At 41.1% G+C, this 11,160-nt stretch overlaps 1 pseudogene; it reads right to left on the bottom strand.

The window, feature by feature from the left end:
• Nucleotides 1-8,638: 8,638 nt before the first annotated feature.
• On the bottom strand, nucleotides 8,639-10,701 carry LOC132400014 (RNA-binding protein 25-like; annotated as a pseudogene).
• Between the last annotated feature and the right edge of the window lie 459 nt (nucleotides 10,702-11,160).

The following is an 11,160-nucleotide window of genomic DNA, read 5'->3' as shown; positions in this document are numbered from 1 at the left end:
GCGCTCCTTTGTTTTTCTGATTACCTTCGCTTCTCCCATGTTAGCGAAATGAATTATTTTCCAGATCGAGTTCTGACACCATGTTGTGTTCTTATACATACTGTGGGTTACTAAGAACAAACCATATTCTGGAAGAATTAAAACTAGAACTTTTATTTAACAACAAACAGCAAGCACGTTTTCATCATACAGCTTCTCGATCCTTCTGCATTTCTGCGCATGCTCCGAACTCTGTCCAATCACAATTCAGTTTGTTGTGGGCATACTCAGTAAGTTCAACAACCTTAATATAATCAATGAAATACCACACCCAACAGAGTGGACAACCAGTGTGTATTACGACACGTACCCAACCTTTCCAGTTGCTGGGGTTTAGACACTCTAACTCCCCGGAGTATGGACAGTTGGCATGGCTCCTTTAAAGGTTCAGACCAGCCCGCTGACTGGCGGACATTTTTGATGCAAGGATTTAATATTTGAGGAACACTTGAACTGAGGTTTGGAGCTCAATAATCAGGTCAATTTTGGATCCTCATCTACCACCTAGCTGAAAACCTTGTCTTCATTTCAGTCTGATATCATGTCTTAATTCTAGTCTCTGATACTCCAGCACTTGGGTCTGAACCATCCTCCTGTTGATCTCTTGTCACAGTGTGTAAAAACAACAATCTGTACCACTACAAAATAAATAAAGAAATAAAATAATAATAATAATAATAATAATAATAATAATAATAATAATAATAATAATAATAATAATAATAATAATAATAATAATAATAATAATAATAATAATAATAATAATAATAAAGGATATGAGATGAAAAGTCCTTGAAAGTGAATCCATAGATTGTGGAACACACACAAAATGCTGGATGAACTCAGCATCTATGGATGAGATCACAGTTGACATTTTGGGCCGAGACCCTTGTGTATGTTGCTTTGATTTCCAGCACCTACAGATTTCTCTTGTTTGCAATAGGCTGTGGTAATAGTTCAGTGATGGGGCAAGCAAGTTCATTCCACTCGTTCAAGAGCCTGATGGTGAGAGGTAACAACTGTTGCTGAACCTGGTGCTGAGAGTCCTGAGGTTCCTGTATCTTCTTCTGGATGGCAACAGTGAGAAGTGAACATCACCTGGGAGGCAGTGTGTCCTGATGATGGATGCTGTTTTCCTGCAACAGTGCTCCATGTAGATGCGCTCAATGGTACGGAGGGCTTTACCGGTGAAGGCTTGGGCTGTAGACACTTACTTTTGTAGAACTTTCCTTTCAAGGGCATTGGTGATTCCCTACCAGGTTGTGATGCAGCCAGTTAATATACTCTCCACTACACATCGATACAAGTTTGTCAATGTTTTAGATGCCATGCCAAATCTTTGCAAACTTCTAAGGAAGTAGAGGTACAGTTGTACCTTTTTTTATAATTGCACTGATGTACTGGACCTAGGGGAAGTCTCCTGAGATGATGACGTTAAGGAATTTAAAGTTGCTGACCCTTTCCACCTCTGACACCCTGATGAAGTCTATCTTGTGGATCTCTGTTTTCCTTCTCCTGCAGTCAGTAATCAGTTCCCTGGTGTGCTGATATTGAGAAGTTGTTGTTGTGGCACTGGTCAGTCAGATTTTCAATCACTGTCCTATAAGCTGACAAATCACCACCTTTGATTCATCTAACAACACTGGTGTCATCAGCCAGCTAGTCTAGTACTGTAACCACTATGGCTACATCTACCTCATTGACTCCATTCTCCCTGCTACGGCAGGCTCTTTATTCCATCTGCATTTTCTCATCTCTGAAAGAGACCTCAGGGGCAACCTCTTCACAAGCGGTATATGGAACAAGCGGCTGGGCATTATTATATGGGCTGCTAAGGGGCATTTTAAATGCAGCTTTCCCTGCAGCACCCCATGCTGACAACATCTGTACTATTGACATGTAGTCTCACGATGACCCCCCTCGCCTACACCTCCTACAGCCCTTCATGTACCTTCCTCTCTGCTGAAATGCTGCTCTTAATCCACTGAGTTATAAACTGAAGTAGTTGTGGCCATTTCTCTGGCATTTCATGCTTGATGATGATTGCAGTCAGCTGAGCCACTGCGTGCTGATCCTTGTTTCAGGAAAAGGGAATGACAAGAATGTGAGGAAGTGCTGGCTTCAGTTTTCCTACATAACTCCCTCATAGTGACAGACTGAAGTACATCACACAGTTCCAGTGGTTAGGCACAGAGTGCAGAACCAGATCTTGTCTCATTCCATTGAAACTTGCCTTCCTCAACTTGACTACTCTACTGGCACATTCAATACTGCATTCCATATTCATACTAATGATTAAGATTGCTGTTCTCCAGATCTCCAATGAAACATCTCTCTGCTTCTTTCCCACTCATTAAAACCTGGATTTATTTCCAGTTCTAAGTTACACCTATGGGATGTTGACCTTAATAAATTGAATTCATGTGAATGCTTATTTCATAAAGCACCTAAATTTGGGGACTTTATAGTTAGGGGGTCAGACAGCAATTCTATGGATGCAGGAAAGAATCATGGATGGTAGTTTGCCTCCCAGGTGCTAGGGTCTGGTATGTTTCTGCTCGCATCCACAATATCCTGAATAGGAGCTGCTGAAAACAGACTACATGGAATTAAGAAGAAAGTTGAGAAGCAGGACCTCAAAGGCAGTAGTCTTGGATTACTCCTTGCGCCACGTGACAGTAAGTATAGGAATAGAGTGAGGTGGAGGATAAATGCGTGGCTAAGGGATTGGAGCAGGAGGCAGGGATTCAGATTTGTGGATCACTGGGGCCTCTTTTAGGGCAGGCATGACCTGTACACAAAGACGTGTTATACTTGAATCCGAGGGGACCAATATCCTGGCAGGGAGGTTTGCTAAGGCTTTTGCAGAGAGTTTAACTAGAATTGCTGGGGAGTGGAAACAAACTGAAGAGATAGATGAAGGGCTGTTTGTCTCACAAATTGAGCAAGCTTGTAGACAGTGTAAGAGTGAGGATAGGCAGGTGATAGAGAAGGGACGGTTTCAGACCAATGGTTTGAAATGTGTCTATTTTAATGCAAGAAAGCATCATGAACAAAGTGGATGAGCTTAGATCGTGGATCAGAACTTGGAGGTATGATGTTGTGGCCATTACAGAGACTTGGATGGTTCAGGGAGGGGACTTCAAGTGCCAGACTTTAGATGTTTCAGAAAGGACAGAGAAGGAGGTAAAAGAGGTGGGGGCACGGGACTGCTGATCAGGGATAGTGTCATGGCTGCAGAAAAGGAGGAAGTCATGAAGGGATTGTCTACTGAGTCTCCCTGGGAAGAAGTTAGGCACAGGATGGGGTCAATAACTCTAATGGGTGTTTTTTATAGACCAACCAATAGTAACAGGGACATCGAGGAGCAGAAAGGGAGACAGATTCTGGAAAGGTGTGATAATCACAGGTTTGTAGTGGTGGGAGATTTTAATTTCCCAAATATTGATTGGCATCTCCCTAGACCAAGGGGTTTAGGTGGGGTGGAGTTTGTTAGGTGTGTTCAGGAAAGTTTCCTGACACAATATGTGGATAAGCCTACAAGAGGCGAGGCTGTACTTGATCTGGTATTGGGAAATAAACCTGCTCAGTTGTCAGGTCTCTCAGTGGGAGAGCATTTTGGAGATAATGATCAGAATTCTATCTTCTTTACCATAGCATTGGAGAGAGATAGGAACAGACAGGTTTGGAAAGCGTTTATTTGGAGTAAGGTGAAATATAAGGCTATCAGGCAGGAACTTGGAAGCATAAATTGGGAACAGATGTTACTAGGGAAATGTACGGCAGAAATGTGGCAAATATTCAGGTGATATTTTCATGGCGTTCTGCAGAGGTACGTTCCAATGAGACAGGGGAAGGATGGTAGTGAACAGGAACCATGGTTTACAAAAGCTGTTGAAAATCTGGCCAAGAAGAAAAGAAAAACTTATGAAAGATTCAGAAAACTAGGTAATGATAAAACACCAGAAAATCATAAGGCTAGCAGGAAGGAGCTTAAGAATGAAATTAGAAGAGCCAGAAGGAGCCATGGTGACCAGGATTACTCCAAGGAATTCTACAATTATGTGAAGAGCAAGAGGATAAGACGTGAGAGAACAGGACCAATCAAGTGTCACAGTGGAAAAATGTGTATGGAACCAGAGGAGATGGCAGAGGTACTTCTTGAATGTTTTGCTTCAGTATTCACTACAGAAAAGGATCTTGGTGATTATAGGGATGACTTACAGCAGACTGAAAAGCCATGAGGCAAAATATGATTAGCAATAGTCAGCATGGCTTTGTCAAAGGCAGGTTGTGCCTTATAAGCCTGATTGAATTTTTTGAGAATGTGACTAAACACATTAATGAAGGTAGAGCAGTAGATGTAGTGTATATCAACTTCAACAAGGCACTTGATAAGGTAACCCATGCAAGGCTTATTGAGAAAGTAAGGAGGCATGGGATACAAAGTCACCTTGCTTTGTGGATCCATAATTAGCTTGTCCACAGAAGGCAGAAAGTGGTTGTAGATGGGTCGTATTCTGCATGGAGGTCAGTGACCAGTGGTATGCCTCAGGGATCTGTTTTGGAACCCCTTCACTTGGCGATTTTTATAAGTGACCTGGATGAGAAAGTGGAGGGATGTGTTAGTAAATTTGTTGATGACACAAAGGTTGGGGATAGTGTGGAAGTCTGTAAGAGTTTACAAGAGGACATCGATAGGATGCAAAACTGGGCTGAGAAGAGGCAGGTGGAGTTCAACCTAGATAAGTGTGAGGTGGTTCATTTTGGTAGGTCAAATATGATGGTAGAATATAGTATTATGGTAAGACTCTTGGCAGTGCAGAGATTCAGAGAGATCTTGGGGTCCGAGTCCATTGGGCACTCAAAGCTGCTGTGCAGATTGACTCTTAAACTCAATCATGGGACTGAGTTTAAGAGCCGAGAGGTAACGTTACAGCAATATATGACACTGGTCATACCCCACATGGAGTACAGTGCTCAGTTCTGGTCACCTCACTACAGGAAGGATATGGAAATGATAGAAAGGGTGCAAAGGAGATTTACAAGGATGTTGCCTGGATTGGGGAGCATGCCTTATGAGAATATGTTGAGTGAACTCAGCCTTTTATCCTTGGAGGGATGGAGGATTTGTGGTGACCTGATGGAGGTATGTAAGATGATGACAGGCATTGATTGTGTGGATAGTCAGAGGCGTTATCCCAGCACTGAAATGGCTAGCAGAAGAGGACATAGTTTTAAGGTGCTTGGAAATAGGTACAGAGATGTCAGGGGTAAGTTTTTTATGCAGAGGGTGGTGAGTGCGTGGAATTGGCTGCAGTGACAGTGGTGGAAACAGATAGAGTCTAATAAGGGACTCCTGGATAGGTACATGGAGGTTAAACAATAGAGGGCTATGGGTAACCCGCGGTAATTACTAAAGAAAATACATATTCGGTACAGCATTGTGAGCCAAAAGGTCTGTATTGTCCTGTAGGTTTTCTATGTTTCGATGACAAATCTGTTGGAGTTCTTTGAGGAGATAATAAGCAAGATCAATAAAAGAGAGTCAGTGGAGGTTAATTACTTGGAATTTCAGAAGGCTTGGCAAAGTGCCATGAATGATGCTGCTAAAAAGATAAGAGTGGACTGTATTACAGAAATGATACTGACATGGGCAGAAGTTTGACTGACTGGCAAGAAGCAGAGAGAGAATATATGGGGCCTTATTTAACTGGCTGCCAATGACTAGTGGTGTCTCACAGTGTCAGAGTTGGGTCCGTTTTTTTTCACCAGTTACATGTCAGTGACTTGGATAATGGAATTGGTGGCTTTGTGGCCAAGTTTGCAGACAATATGAAGTTAGTTGAAGGGTCAGGAAGTGTTGAGGAAGCAAGGACTGTGCAGAAAGATTTAGAAGGGACCGATGGAATACAGTGCAGGGAAGTGTATGGTTATGCATTTTGGCAGGAGGAATAAAGGCATTGATTACTTTCTAAAGAGAGAGCAAATTCAGAAATCAGAGGTACCAAGGGCTTTGGGAGTCGTTGTGCTGAATTCTCTAAAGGTTAGCTTGCAGATTGAGTTGATGGTGAGGAAGGCAAATGCAATGTTAGCTTTTGTTTTGAGATGACTAGAACATTAAAACAAAGATGTAATGCTCAAGCTTTATAAAGCACTGGTCAGACTGCACTGGAGAATTGTGAGCAGTTTTATGCCCCAGATCTAAGAGCAGATGTGCTGGTATTAGAGAGGATCAAGAGGAGGTTCATGAGAATGGCTCCAGGAATGAAAGTATTAATGTACAAGGAAGTGTTTGATGGCTCTGGGCCTGTATCCACTGGAGTTTAGAAAAAAAAAGGGCAGATCTCCTTTTAACCCATTGAATATTGAAAGGCCGAGATAGATGGATGTGGAAAGGATGCTTCCTATTCTGATCCTATTGTGATCAGCAAATTTGCTGATGATACAAAGATTGGAGGTGTAATGGACAGTGAGGAAGATTTTCAAAGCTTGCAGAGGGATTTAGATCAACTGGAAAAATGGGCTGAAAATGGCAGATGGAGTTTAATACAGACAAGTGTGCAGTATTGCACTTTGGAAGGACAAACCAAGGTAGGAATACAAGGTAAATGGAAGGGCACTGAGGAGTGCAGTAGAACAGAGGGATCTGAGACTACAGATACAAAATTCCCTAGTAGTGGCATCACAGGTAGATAGGTTCGTAATGAGAGCTTTTGCTACATTGGCCTTTATAAATCAAAGTATTGAGTATAAGAGATGGAATATTATGGTAAGGTTATATAAGGCATTGGTGAGGCCAAATTTGGAGTATTGTGTACAGTTTTGATCACCTATTTACAGGAAGGATATTAATAAGATGAAAAGAGTGCAGAGAAGGTTTACAAGGATGTTGCTGGGACTTGAGAAACTGAGTTACAGAGAAAGGTTGAATAGGTTAGGACTTTATTTCTTGAAGCATTGAAGAATGAGGGAAAATTTGATAGCGGTATTTAAAATTATGATGGGTATAGTTAGAGCGAACACAAGCAGGTTTTTTCCACTGAGGCTAGGGGAGAAAAAAAAACAGAGGACATGGGTTAAGAGTGAAGGGGAAAAGTTTAAAGGGAAAATTAGGGTGACTTCTTCACACAGAGAGCGGTGGGGGTGTGGAATGAGCTGCCATATGAAGTGGTAAATGCGGGCTCATTTTTGACATTTAAGAAAAACTTGGACATGTTCATGGATGAGAGGTGTATGGATGACTATGGTCCAGGTGCAGGCCAGTGAGAGTAGGTAGAAAAATGATTCGGCACAGCCAAGAAGGACCAAAAGGCCTGTTTCTGTGCTGTAATGTTCTATGGTTCTATAATTGAGTCTAGGACCAGAGCACACAGTCTCATAACAGAACAGAGATGAGAAGGAATTTGTTGAGCCAGAAGGTGGTGAATCTGTGGAAGTCTTTGCTACAGATGGTGTGGAGACCAAGTCATTGGGTACATTTAAAGAGGAAATTGACATGTTCTTGATTAGTAGGGTGTTCATGGCTATGTGGAGAAGGTAGAAGAATGGGGTTGTGAGAGATAATGAATCCGCTGATTGAATTGCAGAGCAGACTTGATGGGCCGAATGACCCTCACTCTGCTCCTGCGTCCTGTTGTCTAATCTAAAAGAATCTCTCTGTCAGGTGAGTGTTTTGTTATGCCTTCTGCCTTCACTCACGTTTCCTCAACTGTACATATCTTTGTTGTGTATTTAATATTTCAGTTATACTCAATTCAATTCAATGTATTTGTATATATATAGTTTGAATAAGCATTCTTTTCATTTTAATAATCCATGACAGGTTATATGTATAAATACATGAATTACATAAATTATCACACTGCCAAGTGATACGTTTATGCCTTTCTTAAAGTCAGCACGAAGTTAGATGCACATTTCGGACTCCCGTATCTTCCTTTGAATTAGTTTAAGATTATGAAGTTACAAAGCATAACACTGGCGACGAGGTATTTTTGAAACAAACATGAGACGGCTACCGACCTGCTGAACTGTAATGAGACATTCAAACTGTTATGTTTTGTAATTTCAAAACATTCAACTAATTCAAATGGAGACACAGGAGTCTGGGACTGTGGGTCTAATTTCATGTTTTAGTTAAAGTGAGGCATACATATATCACGTGGTAACATGGTGAACTATGAAATTCACATATTTATATATACAATTCAGAATGAATTATGTAAATGGACAGGAACACTTTGTCAACCAATATATACTGTGTATGTATATGTGTGTGTATATATATATATATATATACATACAAGATTACTTAAATATTACTAAACTCCAACTCAAGAGAGAATGCATCTCAACTGTATACACAGTATACTATATTATATGTTCCAATTGGAAGGTTAATTGTTCATTATAAGTTGCTCTATGATCAGGCAAGGGTTAAATCAGGGCTTCCAGGATGGTGCGGCTTGAAGGGCTGAAATGGCTCATTCTGTGCCGTAAGTCAATAATAAAAACAACCATACTCACACACCCACAGTGTAGCACATTTTAAATTGTCCCATTCAGGCCTAAAGATTTAATCACTGTGGAGGGTTTCTTACTCTTCTGGGGTAATGTCTTTCCTGACAAGGAGGATCACTCTGTTTGGCTGATGAGACTTGTGGCTGTGAAACAATCTCAGATTCTGAGGCCTCCTCTGTTGTTGCTGTGGGAGTTGATTCTGAGACTTCAGGAAGTGGTTCTGACAGTGGTAGCCACCTTTCTTCTTCATTTTTCTTTGAGTTTGTTCATCTTGATCTTGGGAAGGTGCATTTAGCTCACTGGAGTATTCTCTGACTAATCTATCTATTGCTCCCTTTATGACTGATCTCTCCTCTTGGCTTTTTCATGGACAGCTGTCATCTGATGAATACTCTATATTCGTATCTCCATTGACTCCTTTCTGTTTGGCCTTCCATTCATCCAGCTGAGCTTTGGTCTTTGTATCTACTTTTACAAGCAGCTTTCTGTTTCCCACTTGAAATTCATGCAATATCCTCAATGCACACAGAGTAGATTCTGGTTCTTTATACTCACAAATGCCGAATGATTGCAACTTTCCTGAAGCACCTTGAATACTCTTCCTGTTTAAAGCCAAGCAATATTTCACAAGTAACTGCCTGAACCAAAGACCTGATTGTGGATTTCAGAAAGTGTAAGACGATAGAAAATACATCAGTCCTCATAGAAGGATCTGAAATGGAAAGAGTGGGCAATTTCAAATTCCTGGGTGTCAATATCTCTGAGGCTCTATCCTGGGCTCAACATGTCAATTCAGTTGCAAAGAAGACATGACAGTAGCTATATTTAATTCAGAGGTTCAGGAGATTTGATATGTCACAAAAGGCTCTCACAAATTTCTACAGATGAACCATGGACAGCATTCATGGGGGGGGGGGAGGGTGTAGGGGTGCAGTACACAGAATCAATATAAACTGCAGAAAGTTACAAACACAGCTCCATTATGTGCACTCACCTCCCCAGCATCCAGGACACCTTCTAGGAATGATGCCTGAAAAAGGCCGCACCCATCAATAAGGACCCCCATCACCCAGGGCATGCCCTCTTCTCATTACTACTATCAGGAAGAAGGAACAGCAGGCTGAAGACACACATTCAGTGACTCAGAAACAGCTTCTTCCCCTCTGCCATCAGATTTCTGAATTGAAATTGAACCCATGAACACTAACTTGCTTCTTTTTTGCACTAATTGTTTAATTTAACTTTAGAAAAAAGATCTATATACTGACATAATTCACAGCTTTATTACCATGTATTGGTACAGCTGACACATATTTTATGACATATGTCAGTGACAGTGGAACTGATTCTGATTCACATATTAGAAGCTTTCTCAGACATGTTGTCTACAAAAACTGTGGTCATCAGATCTATGCATTTGTCACTTTCACAATTCCTCTGAACACCGTGGTCTTTCCTTGGTCCAATATGCTTTCCAGCCAGAAGCACAGAAGTTAGCACCAACACCAGTTGTCTTCTGTTGGGCAACGGTTGATCATGTTCAGCATGGATACAGTTGTGGCATCATCCAGTACATTTCTTAATTCGCTTTCAGTTGGCTTCATTGCAGGGGACGTGGCTGGCAGATGGTGGCTGGATTTTCAATCAAGTTGTAGTTATCGCAGCCAGAAACAACCCACAGTGCTGGTCCTCCAGTTTTTACCAAACCCAAACTCAATGTGGCTTGTTGGTTGTATTTCATTGTTACAAATGTCATTCCCACAGGAGTTATCTTTTCACCAGTACAAGTTGTTAGTTGGATATCTGCAATCTTCACTTTAATATCTTAGAAATGCCTGTCAAACAGATCTTCTGGAATGACTGAAACAACTAAACCAATGTCCAATTCCATTTTAATCTATTTGCCATTTACTTCCTGTCTAAGCCATATTATTTGTCAATTGCTCTCCTTTGCCACTTATATTACAGGTAATGCAGGAACATTTAAAGCTGAAACGATCGCTGATTGCAGAACGTTTTAGGTGTCATAAGTGGAATATAAAGGAAGGAGAATCCATTTCAGCATACATGGCTGAATGGAAGAAATTGCCTGAGAACTGTCAGTTCAATGATGGTCTTCATAATGCACTGAGAGATCATTTAGCTTATGGAATCTTATAGAAAAACATTCGAAATGCCTCCAAATGTCTGTTTCAAAGGATACTGCAGATAGAGATGCTATTGATTTGTGGTCAGGAATGAAAATGAACGTGATCAACATTGCAGCATCGAGATGGAGGCCTTCATGGTCAAACCAATTGTGTTGCCATTGTGGTGCAGATTCATACACTGGTAGGAAATCATATTGGATGAAGGAAGGACCATACTGGTCAGAGGAATTGTGAAAATGACAAAGGTAGGGGTCCAACTACAACTGTTTTTGAAGGTGACATATCAGCGAAAGGTTCTGATATATTAATTAGGCAGTTCTTTGTCAATGTGGTTTGGTTTAGCTGGAAGCGAGACAAAAAGCTGCTTGTAAATGTAGAAGCAAAGAACAAAGCCAAGCTTTGCATTGTAGGCCAGATAGAAAGGAGTCACTGGACGTATGAAATCAGG

The sequence above is a fragment of the Hypanus sabinus genome, chromosome 1 (genome assembly GCF_030144855.1).
Source record: "Hypanus sabinus isolate sHypSab1 chromosome 1, sHypSab1.hap1, whole genome shotgun sequence".
Taxonomy (NCBI): domain Eukaryota; kingdom Metazoa; phylum Chordata; class Chondrichthyes; order Myliobatiformes; family Dasyatidae; genus Hypanus; species Hypanus sabinus.
Note: the sequence above shows the minus strand (reverse complement) of the source record. Positions and strands in the feature narration are given on the sequence as shown.